This window comes from Alligator sinensis, unplaced genomic scaffold, assembly GCF_000455745.1.
Source record: "Alligator sinensis unplaced genomic scaffold, ASM45574v1 scaffold1009_1, whole genome shotgun sequence".
NCBI classification, from domain to species: domain Eukaryota; kingdom Metazoa; phylum Chordata; order Crocodylia; family Alligatoridae; genus Alligator; species Alligator sinensis.
In genome coordinates this window covers 267,658-280,127 of record NW_005842995.1, presented here as the reverse complement: position 1 = coordinate 280,127, position 12,470 = coordinate 267,658, and the positions used below count along the sequence as shown (strand labels likewise).

The 12,470-nt window shown below is 39.5% G+C and overlaps 1 protein-coding gene across 1 annotated transcript in view; it reads right to left on the bottom strand.

The window, feature by feature from the left end:
- Positions 1 to 12,470, bottom strand: part of TSC22D2 (TSC22 domain family member 2) — a 44,889-nt gene that overhangs the window by 9,464 nt on the left and 22,955 nt on the right. The gene's annotated exons all lie outside the window — the stretch shown is intronic.

Below are 12,470 nucleotides of genomic sequence, written 5' to 3'. Positions count from 1 at the left end.
GCTGATTTTCTATATAAAATTCTGCCTGCCCCCTACGACCTCATGATCAATTCCAAGATATGGGCTTCTCCCACCTTCCCCCGCCCCCATGTTAAATGGGGAAAACAACCTTGCCTTGGCTTTGACTAAATGTGGTATGTCACCATGTACAAAGGTGGCTTATTTCTGGGGACTACTTATGCACTCTGCGTTAGAGAGCAATTGGATAAAAACACGTTAAATACTGCTGTGAACAAGGAATTGAATCCAGGATTCCTCCTTCCCAGAGCTCTCAGTGGGCTATGCAGTCCTATGACCACTTTTCTGTGCAACGGAACAACTTCAGAGTACCTCACTGCAGCCAAGCTTATGACTTGCTTATTGAAGCACTCTCTTTGGAAGAGTGCTACGTGCAGATTTCTGACCCACCCTTCAAAGAGGCAAGCTTTCAAATGAATTTGGGAACAAAGTTATTTCAACTTCTTTTTTTTTTTTTTTTTTTTTTAAACTAAGTGTAGCAAACCCAAAGTTCCAAATTTCATATTTGTCCAAGGCTTCCCCCCTCCCCCCAGATGAAGTTGTTGCCTTATGCCCAACCCCCAACCTGGAGGACCAGGCTATTCCTCTTAGTCTGCTCTCGACCCTGTTTGGCATGGTAAATCCTGCTGGTAGCTATGCCATGCTGCCATTAACATAGTTTCTAGGATTAGAGATACAAGCCTCTCCACTATAGTCAAAGTGATACTACCTTCAGACAATCAAACTGAAGAAATTAAGGCAAGGATTTACAGTGCTTATATAGGCCGATTCAGCCTGGATAAAATAAATGCCAGCAAGCAGAAGTCTCAAAAAAAACTTAAAATCCAGCATTATAGTACAATTGCTCAACCTGTCCTTTTATATGGATATGAATCCTGGATGCTGACAAATGCAAACAGAAAAAGCCTGCAAGTGTCTGAAAAAGTGCAGTGCTAAAGAAAACACTTGGTGCAGTACAAGAAAATGGAGTAGGGAAGAGTAGACATATTCAAGAGCTTGTGGACCTTTACAAAAGACCCAATGTCTTGAGCAAGATAAGAACATAGAGAATGAAGTGGAGAGGGCATAATCAAAAGAACTGATGAAAGAAGGCACACGAGGCAGACCTTGAAGCCCAGATGGAGGACATGGGATCTTGAGGTAGACCGAGGTAACGATGGAAGATAACAAAAAACTAATCTGGAAGGGGTAGGCAAAGATGCAACAAGGTGGAGGGAGATTGTGAGATCAGCAAAGAGATGCACAATCCTAACAAGCATTAGAAGTTACCCTCACGCAGTTATGTTATTTTGTTTTGGTGTTTTTTAAAGCTCATTTAAGATTAAGTTTAGGGTTGTGTTAATATGTCTTCAGTTATCTGAGACCATAGGGTACACTCCACAACTGCAACAAAATCTGGAACAGGAAGGGGGTATAAATTTACAGTGACTAACAAAGAAAAAAAAAAAATGAGATTGAGTCGTTTGGTTCCAGACATTGAGGGTTTAAGAAAAATAGATTAGGAGATTAAGACATACCTGGCAATACAGCATTAAATTATGTATGTAAGCACAACCGCACCTATATAGAACCTCACTGTAAACTCAGGCCTAGAAGCCTATAGTCCACATGCAGACCTCTCTCTGCTTCAGGGGAGAGGGAGAGGGAATTGAAACTCAACCCTGTGACCAATTCTGGAGTATAGACAGGAGGTTCTGGCTGGAGGAAAGAACACAAAAAAGTTGTATCTAGTTGCTAGCAAAAGGATAATATGGACGAGAAAGGTCAATGCTTCTTAGAAAATTATACCCTCATCCCAAAAATTGACCTGGTGGTATTTTTTTTTTAACCATAAATCCACTGGCTTATTGGAGACATTTTTAAGGCCTGCCTGCATATACCATCGCTACACAACAATGATCCAAATAATTCAAACACCTTGCAGATTTATTAAGGTACCAGCATGCTGATATATCAACCTCCAATTTCATGACAAAGACCAGTAAATTACCACACACTTCAAAGTCTGTAGTACTGGGAAATAGGTATGTTCTCATAAATGAAGTAATACCCATATACCAGCTATGTAGTAGTTACATACTACTAGTTTGCTTTATGGGAAATATGTATTTACATTTCCATCAAAATTGCATAAAGCAACTTTAAAATTTGGAATAGTCCAAATATGGTCATGAATTAAGTATGAATGCACTTTCAAATATCCTACAACTTAATTAAGGAGTCTCTCTATTGCCTGAAGAAAGGTGTTTATGCCCGAAAGCTGGCAAAGAACAATTTTTTCAGCTATTTAGTTGGTCTAATAAAAGATATCACATCTACCCAAAGAACCTTATCTGCCAAGAGAGTTCCCTGGAGCACACATCCTAGAAGTACTTTGCTGGTCAAAGCCATATGGGAGACATTTAAACCCTTGGATGATGACAAGTTACAAAAGTTTCTTAAATAATTAAGGATTAGTACTACTGCTTTCTTGAAAAAGCTAGTTAAAAAAATTGAATATCAATTCAGTGTAATTTATTTCAGAGGTTAAACAGGTATCATATATTTGGCCTTCCCCAAAACCAGTTTATAATTAAAAATGTATACAAGCAGTAACTTGTTCTTGCACTCTGTTTAACAGCTTCCTATAGTATTTACAATTAAACAAAAAGCAAGTAAAATGATTTTTAAACAAAAGGTTATTCCTATGACTCTCTGGTATACATGCAAGAGATATAAATATTGCAAAATTCAGCAATACTATGATTTGTCTTAAAGTCTCTGATCATTTTTTTTTTTTTTTTTTAAATACAGGAGAGAGAAGTCCTGCTGGGTGGCAAGAAAGACCTATAAATAACTCTCAACCTACAAGAAAGCAAATACAATTTCTTTTTAAGATCTCATGATTTTGGGAACCTGACTCAATGTTTTAATGTCTGGGATGGGCAATGTGGTTGAAACAGAAGACCGTTTGCTTGGGTCACCTACAGCCAAGGTAATACAACTTCTCTACCAGGAAAATTGTACTAATCTAAAAGAGGTGATCATATGAAACACTGCCAGTGGAAGTAGTCAAGATGTTCTGTCCTATTCAAATGGCAAGATTCATTTATTGTGAACGCTCAGAATTTTTTTTTAATAAACCCAAGTACTGGTAACCACCTATTCTTCTTGAATGAATCATCCATGTTGTAATGCATCTCAAAAAGGAAGAGGGGCTTGTATACACATTTGTAACTCAGCTTTCACATTCAGACAGAGGTGCAACATCACCGCATATTCAACACTAGAGTGATTTGCAAGTGCTTCAGAATCAGCAAAGGAGAAAGGGAGCTTTCTGGTACTCAGAAAAAAGAGCTAGCACTGGCCATCAGCATGGTGTAATGAAAACAAAGGGAGCTGCTTTAGTGACTACTAAAAATCTAATAATGCACCACAATTCTGACAATTATTCTATTGTTACTAGTATGGTTCCATCTCAAGAGATGCAGGGGGGCATTCACAAAAGATTAATTAAACAACAATACTATATTCCATCCTTACTTTGTAAGATAGCAAGTCTTTGCCTTCAATTGTGAAGTCTCAGTTGCTTCCCATGGTTCTTATAATTTATTTAAAAATAAATTAAAAATAAATAAATCTGATTTTGTTTATGAGACAAGATACAAAAGAAGGCCCTGACAAAATAAAATAATTCCCAGTTACTACAAGCATCAATATTTATATTTCTTGCAATGGATCTGGTTTCAAAACAGCTTTCTCCTGCTTCATTTGGCTAACTGTCAATAGCCAAATGCAAGATTTATGAAGTTATAGGTGATAACTAAAAGATTTACCAAATACGAGATGACTTCAAATTTAAGATGACCACCCCCCCCCCAATAATTAGATTCTATATATGGGAAATTAATTTGTTATAAGACTTTTAATGGATAGAATCCAATTATCAGAGGGTCATCTGAAATTGACCCCCTCTCCTCCCACACTGCTGTGGTGGGGAAAGCAGTAGTGGGAAAAGAAGGGCCAGACTCCACTCTTGCTGTTGGCTCAGTTGGCTCCCCTGCCTCCCGCCCCCTTACCACAGGGAAGTGGGAGGAAGAGAAAGAAGGCAGGCTTTGCCTACTGCACTCCTGCTAAGACACATACCACCCAACACCCCTTCCCCCAGTGTAAAAGCCAACCCAACCCTGGTCCAAAGCTGAAGGTGAGCCACTGCCCACCCTGGTCCAGTACTCAAATCTAAGGTGAAGCTTTCTTCTCCCTTCCCCTCCAAGTTGACCGGGGAAAAAAAAACCCTACCTTGGATTTGAATACATATTTGGGAAAGGTACTAGTCTTAAATTACAGTCCTTTAATAGTTATGTTTGCCTGCTGACAAGTTCTTTTTGCCCACTTTCACCCTTCCTAACTACAGTGTTAGCTAGATAAAGAACAAAATTAGTGTGAGGCTATATAATAAGTCATCTTAAAAAGAACCTGGATATACCACAAGGATAGCAGTGTTCCAACAGCAAAGAAAGAAAATAACCAAGAGTCCTGGGAGCAGGTGTTTCTTTCATCCCTCATACTTCAGGACTATTTTCTGGATCCCCAATTGTCAGAGAAACTGACCTCAGAGTAATCTGTCTACACTGACTCCGGCAGGTTTTACTAAACCTTCATCTTCGAATGAATGGAGTAGGGTCAGAAGGCATGCTGAATTGGATGATCCTGTATGATGATACCCATGGCTTTGTGCTCATTAAAGCAGTAGTTTCCCCTCCCACCCCCATTCGCACATAAATTAGCTTCTCCCCACTCCCCCCATCATGGCCAGACGTTTTTACAGAGCTCCATCCCTGAACTTGTGAGAACCAATATATCTAGCATTCAAATTAACTCTGGACTTGGATGAGAATTAGCTAAAGAGACAATCCATAATACACTGACTACACAAACTAGCAAGACATGGAACATGTGTTAGTATGCCCGATTGCACTGTTAGTGGCAAAGCGGGTATTCAGTTGGGTACATTAGATGAGGAGGAATACCTACATTCCCAGCTGATAGCTGTGAATAGACTTCTTACCTAATCTTACAGGTAGGTAGGTACAAGTTTGACACACAAAGATATAGCTATAACATGATTTTTTTTTTAAATCGTTCCAAAAGTGTGCTATCAATAAGATTCTATATTTAAACGTGAACCCTCATGCAGACAAAGTAGTGCTACATATTGTCATGCTGTTATTGTAAAAGAAAAAGAAGTCACAAAACTATGGGCTTACATTATGATCAGCAAGTATTTGCTGTAGTAGAGTACAGTAGAAGTTATATTTATGGTTATTGAAACAGCCTCTTATTATAAAGTTACTCAAAATACATGAAAGATACTGTTTGAAGGAATGGGAAGTTGAGTGGACAACACACAAACACACCCCAAGGTAGTGTTCAACAGAAGCCGGTATTAAAAAGAACGTGAATCGGAGCTTAGAGAACTGAAAGAGGACAAGTGAAGGAAAAATTTCTGTGTTAAGAACTTGCATCAGTTAACCTATTATATTGAAACTTTTTGGATGTTCAGGAGGTACCTGACCTTCAAGTCCATGCTCCAAGATATGCAGGCATTCAATAATCTCTGTGCATTAGATCACTTTTGTACTCAAATGGGTATTTCCATTATGACCTGTGACAAATATTGCTAGAAGCTTTCCAAATAAGTAATTTTATCCTTGTTCAGCTCAAAAGTGATGCTTTGAGAACACGTTAGAAAAATGAAATCTGACTCCCAAGTTTAAAAATCTCAGACTGGAAAGCTAGGCTGGAGGTAACAGGATAAAGTTAAAAGCTGACAGATGCAAGGCACTACACCACAGGAAAAATAATTAAAAATTCAAAATGGGCGACACCTGGCTAAATAGCAGCAGTACGGAAAAGGATCCGGAAGTCTTGGTAGGTCACAGAGTCAGTCAATGAGTCTGCAGTGTGATGCAGCTGCACAGAAGGCAAACATGGTTTTAGGCTGCAACAGAAGCATTAAGTGTAAGAAACAGGAGGCAATAGCTTAGCAATGGTTAGGCCTCATTTAGTTTCACATCTACAGCACTGTGTGCAGGTTTGGGCTCCACATTTCAAAAACTTGACTTGGAAAAAGGGCTTGGAAGGCAAAAAGGGCTTGGAAGGCAAGCCATACAAGGAGAGGTTGAAGGCAATAAGCATGTTCGGCTTGCAGAAAAGCTGCTTAAGAGGGAAAATAGGCATAAAGAGGAAGGAAAATACCTTTGCATTCTCTCCCTCACCCTTGCTGCAGAGAGAAGATTAGACAATGGCTGGAAGCTGCAGCAACATAAGCTTAGATTGGATATCAGGAAAAACTTCTTCACTGTTAGAACAATGAGGCAGCAAAAGGGACTATCTAGATAAGTTGTAGACACTCCAACCTTGGATGTATTTAAGAGGAGGATGGATAAGCATTGGTCAAGGATGATCCAGAAATAACTATGCTTGTGTTCTACTATGGGTATTTCCTATGCTTCTGGGAAAGCTTCGGGGGCCGGGAGAGAATTTCTTCCTCTCCTGCTGCTACTTGTGTCAACGGTTTTTTTTAAGCATTCCTTAGAAGGCTGGGGAATTTGACCGGGATCTGCCAATGCTTCTGCTGAAACTTCCTCACAATATTTGGGGTCGGGAAGGAATTTCATCCCATGGTCAGATTGGTATAGGCTCTTGGGGTTTTTGCCTTCCTCTATAGCAGGGGGCACAGGCCTCTTCCTTGGACTTCCCAAACCAGTTAATCTTTACAGAAGCAAGATGTTGGGTGCTATGGTCCCCTTGATTTACCTGTGGCAGATTAGGGTGTTACATATTGTGATGTGTTATGGTTCATCATGTAGCTTTGCTACTAGGTTAGACAATGGATTTGTATCGGAAGTTCTGATAGGAATGGTCTTACCATATCAAGCAGGGGGGTTGGATTAGATGACCTCTTAAGATCCCTTCCAGCCCTAGTTTTCTATGATTTCATGAAAAAAGGCATTAAGGGTTTAAGAAAAAAAAATCAGCTTTACATATTCAAAACATTTATTTTAAACAGATTACACAATCCTTAATAAGGTATGCAAACTTTGACAGACTTAGGAATAAGAACTATGAATGGTTTCATTTTTTTGTTTTCAAGTTTTGGATACACTATTTCATGATAGTTCATTACACTTACATTAAGGTTGCAAAATTCAAACTTCAGCTTCTAAGAGCATGCCAGTCACAAAAAGCATGTCATGTCCTACAACCAGATGTACTGGTTCACTGTGAGGTCTGTGCATGTTCCAAGAATCACATGACAATTATAAATCATTCAAAAAGGTCAGAAAAAAAGACAAATTTAGATATTCTCCTACCCCCTCAATTCATAGATTGTAAGGTTGGAAGGGACCTATATTTTAAGGTACTGTCGAGGTGCTCAAAAAGGAGCTCTGTAAGCATCTTGGGATATTCAGAATAGTTTTTAGAACAACATGGGAATATCTGTCTAAGTTCTTTATCCAACAGATGTAAATGAAAACATTCTCCTGTCCACATTACTGCACAGAAATCTTTGCAATACAAAAAGGGTTGGACTAGAAGTTTCTGATGCTTGCTAAAGCTTTCAACTCACCAGACCAGTACACTTGTGTTTAAAAGAAAAATTCTAGCAACAGTCATAACACGTTTGGAACAGCAAGTGTGGGGGTATGGAACTTAAGAATGTTTAATCAAGAACGAGATACTTGGAACTGATCATCTCCGTATCACCCAAGAACTCTGATCTTGAACTAGGAGCTTGTTGTGCCAGGTACCACACAGTGAACTTCTCAGAGAGCTGATAAAGTTAGATGCAAATAAAGAAACAGAAGAAAATATGGTACAGTATTGGTTATCATAACAGGCATCTATCTCAATATTAAGTGTCTGTCTGCAAGTTAATTTTTGCACACCACAGAACACCAATGAGTTTGAGAAAATATCTAGCAACAAGATACCTCTGTAATTACCTAACAGTCTCAACAGAACTAAACTTTAGTAAAGCATTTGAAGAATTTTAGAAGCAACTCCAAAATTTAGTTTTGTGTTTCATCGTGCTCAGGGTCAGAAGGGACCTAGACAGACCATCAGGTCCAACCCCCTGCCCTGGGCAGGAACTAGTGCTGGGGTCATAACACCCCAGCCAAATATCTACCCAGCCTCCTCCTGAAGAAACCCAAGGTAGGAGAGAGCATCACCTCTCTTGGGAGTCCATTCCAGACCCTGGCAGCCCTAACCGTAAAGTAATACCTCCTGATGTCCATCCTGAAACTTCTAACAATTTGTGGCCATTATTCCTAGTAACTCCCGGTTGTGCCCGGGGGAACAGAGCCTCACCCAATTGCCGCTGGTCCCCCCTGGTGAGTTTGTAAACAGCCACCAGGTCCCCTCTCAGCCTTCTCTTGTGGAGGCTGAATAAGTTCAGGCCCTTTAGCCTCTCTTCGCAGGGCCTAACCCGCTGCTCCCTGACCATGCGAGTGGCCCTCCTCTGGACCCTCTCAATGCTAGCCACATCCCACTTGAAGTGCGGCGCCCAGAACTGGACGTAGTCCTCCAACTGCGGCCTGACCAACGCTTCATGGAGAGGAAGGGTCACCTCCCTGGACCTGCTGGTGATGCATCTGTAGATGCACAACAAGGTGCGGTTAAGCCTTACTTGACCGCTTCCTCACATTGGCGGTTAAGGTTCACCCGGGAGTCAACAATGCCGCCAATATCCCTTTCTGCTACCATGTTGACAAGAAGGGTGTTCCCCAGCCTATAGGCGTGTTGCTGGTTCCTTTTCCCTAGATGCAGCACCTCGCACTTGTCTGCGTTGAATTCCATCCTGTTCTCATCCGCCCACCTCTGTAACCTGTCTAGATCTAGCTGGATTATGTCCCTCCCCTCCAGTGAGCCCACCTTGCCCCACATCTTGGTATCATCAGTGAATCTGGACAGCGTGCTTTCCATACCCACATCCAGATCTCTAATAAAGATGTTGAACAGTACAGGCCCCAGGACTGAGCCCTGGGGACTCCACTGCCCTCACCCCTCCAGGTCGAAAATGACCTGTCCACCACCACTCTCTGGGCGCGACCATCTAGCCAACATGCCACCCATCTGACACTGTAGGTATCAATGCCATGTTATGTATGTTAGGGCTGGACACAAACAGGGGGAAAAAAAAAAAAAATCATACATTTGCAACCTTTTTTGTCTTAATTTTATTTTTGGCATCCAGGAGACAAAACTTTGGACAAGAACCAAGGGTTTCGTCCTTCTACAGTTACAGTTAAGTGCTCATTTCAAGCCACTATCCAGCTGTGCACTATGAACAAATGGCACTCTTGCCATAAACACACACTCTCTCTACAAAAGAACAGATACCTAGTTTCAGGAATTAGTGTATTTAACACAGCAGCATTGTCTGCTGTGTTTAAAGAACAAAGCGTGAGAATTTTTGGACTGATTTCTCGGAATTGCTAAAAAATAGTCCAATAATTTCAGAGTAAGTTTCGAACTACTGCTACTGAAAAATGAAATCAGATGATACTGCTTTCTGTTTTTCCTCTTTGCCTACCAGTCCCACTAGATTTACACAGGAGTGAATATACACACATTTGCATGAGCGATCTGAGATGATGTTTGGATTTTCTGCTTATACCCCAAAAAAATAAATCTTAACCAGAAGTCTTTTTTGTACTGTCATGGCTTGATGCATCCTGTGAAAATTCAGTGAAGTTTGATGTAATTAGCACCAAACTCATTTCTGGCAATGTTGCTCAAGCTAACTATGCTTCAGAACAATATGTCAATTCAAGTTCTTGTGGCACTACCACACACACCTCGCAGAAAAGTTGTCAGGAGACATTTTCCCCTTCTTCACCTCACTGAAATAATTGTGTTATTGAAGAGGAAAGACTCATGGGGCCATTGTACCTAACAACACCTATGAGTGCTGAACAGGAAAAACATCTGCAGGCTTCCCCAAGGAAGCTTCAATAATGACTAATCTCTTACAACAACTAAATTCAAGAGAAGCAATAGCACCCTCTCCAGCACAAATGTTGCTGATAAATATCTTGCTTTCTAAAAAACCTGAAGTCTCTACATTTTCCAGAAATATTTTGCTGAAACTTGAAGCAGCATATGTTCAGCTTTGTTGACCTCAACTATTCATAAAATAAATTGGTTTATTCACCTATCATTAACCATTTATCAAAGGTGGGGACATGTGTGGGGTAGAGGGGGGGGAATATTACTAAAGGCTTTAAACATTTTAATCTTCCTGCAGACTACATGAAAATTCATAAACTATAAACTGAAGAAGCCATTAATACTTTTGGCAGCAAGATTATTTTCCTCTTGATTTCTGGACAAAGTTTTCGGTACTATTTCCAGACCACTGAAGTCTGATATAAGGTCCATCTTTAGAGACTCAATCTCCCTCTTAAACAGAAATTCATTTTCTACAAGGAAGAAAAGGCTATGGCCCCCCTAATCTTGTACCTACCACTTCAGGAAAACAAAACAAAACAAAACAAAAAACTTACAGAAGACAGAGCTCTGCCATACCAATCTTCTATCATAGTCCCACCACTTAGAAAGGACAGGTAGAATGGCCTCCACTGATTTTACATGCATTAAGTTCTCTCCAGGAAAATAATTCTTCACTTGTCATTTAAAATCATAATCCATTCACTTTGAACTCCCCACGCAACTCAGACTGGACCCTATAGATGTGAACCTTAATGGAGGACAAGAGAGACAGAAGCCAGTAGTATGGCAGACATGCCCAGATGCTGAACCTTTGACAAGCTGGAGACTGACCGCAGAGTATGGAAAGCTGACCTGAAATTAATGACAAACCCATGTGCACACTGGCATCAGTATCTTTTTTCCCCAGCAATTTTAAACTGTCCACTAGTACAGATGAAATGTAATCGTTTATTTTCACAGGTTTGTTTTTGCTAGAAGCTGGCAAAAGGCATCAAATCAAAGAGGATATGGATGCAAGGAATCCTGTAAATGCATCTTAGTGCTTTGGGAAGGGGGAAGGGAGGGAAGAGGAGGAAGTTAAAATGTATTTACATCCTCTCAAATCAATGCACAAAGAAGGGGTGGGGGGGTAAAATTACTTTGTATATAGTCTAAAATCCATTCTAGCAGACATTAGAAGTTTACATCCCTAATGTTTACATTATCCAGTTTAATAAATATAAGCTTGTGATCTTCTAGTTTTGAATGTTATAATATGTATCCCAGGTATAATTCTGTCACAAAAGGAATTATGAAGAGTAAGTGAAAGCTAGAAAAAAAAGCTGGACTTTCAGGCAGCACAGTAGATTTGTGCATCTCAAGCCCCAAATGCTTTGTGTCATTTTGAATAAAAGCAAGTGTTCCAGACCTAAATGCTGACAATATCCCACAAGTGCAAAAAGAACATTACTTGAATTAAAATATATAAGAGTCATAGTAGAAATGTTGTAGTCTGAAATAGAATCACATTAGTAGGATTTCCTCTTTTTAAAGCCATATTCCAGTTCTTTTAACTAGAGAAATACAGCAGTAAGCACATTAGAATTGCTCAGAACTACGTCAGCGTTCCATAGTGTACAAATGCGTTGCCAAGCAAACTTTAAAGAATCCAATGAAGCTTTGTGCAAGTTTTGAAGAGACTGTCTCAATAAGTCAAATGCAAACAAAACACAGAATGATGAAGTGCTCATCAATATTCAACAACAAATAAGTGAACACAGTTTGTACTATACAGAGTTTGTTAAGGAGAGATCCTGGGACAGACCAGAACATCACAAGCCATACACATATATCACAAGGACTTCAATCAAAAGTCTACAAAACTTTAAAAATTAATAGTGGGAGTAAGCAAAATAGCTTGCAGCTGTTGATGAGTTAATAATGCATCTTTTAACAAGCCATGTCCATAAAATTAGAGTTTACTGACATTTCTTGCCATGGTTCAATGGTGACTTGATAAATTGCACTTGGTCCTCTTTTATGGGTCAGAAGGCTGAGGTTTATTTCTCTATTAAGTGCCCAAACTTTTTAAAAGGAAAAAATTTTTTTAAAAGTTTGCATTATTATTTTACTACCCCCATGCTTCCTCTCAAAGTTAATTTTCACTTTAGTGAAGTACATACTTTAAACATGTCTTCACAACCTATTGGAGAATAAGGTCCTTTAATATAATTTCAGGTGATAATTTCATAAATTCAAGAAGAAGAATCAATTATTCCAACTGGTTTTTTTTTTGTTTTTTATTTGCTAAACAAAAAAATATCAAATCTGATAAATGCAGAGCAGTTGCTATGTACCTTGATTCCGATATGCACTGAAGAAGAAGAAAAATAAATCTTATATGGTTTTTTAGATTCTGAAAATATCCAAGAGAAACACCAAGCAAAGAAACCTACTTTGGGATTTTTCTGCAA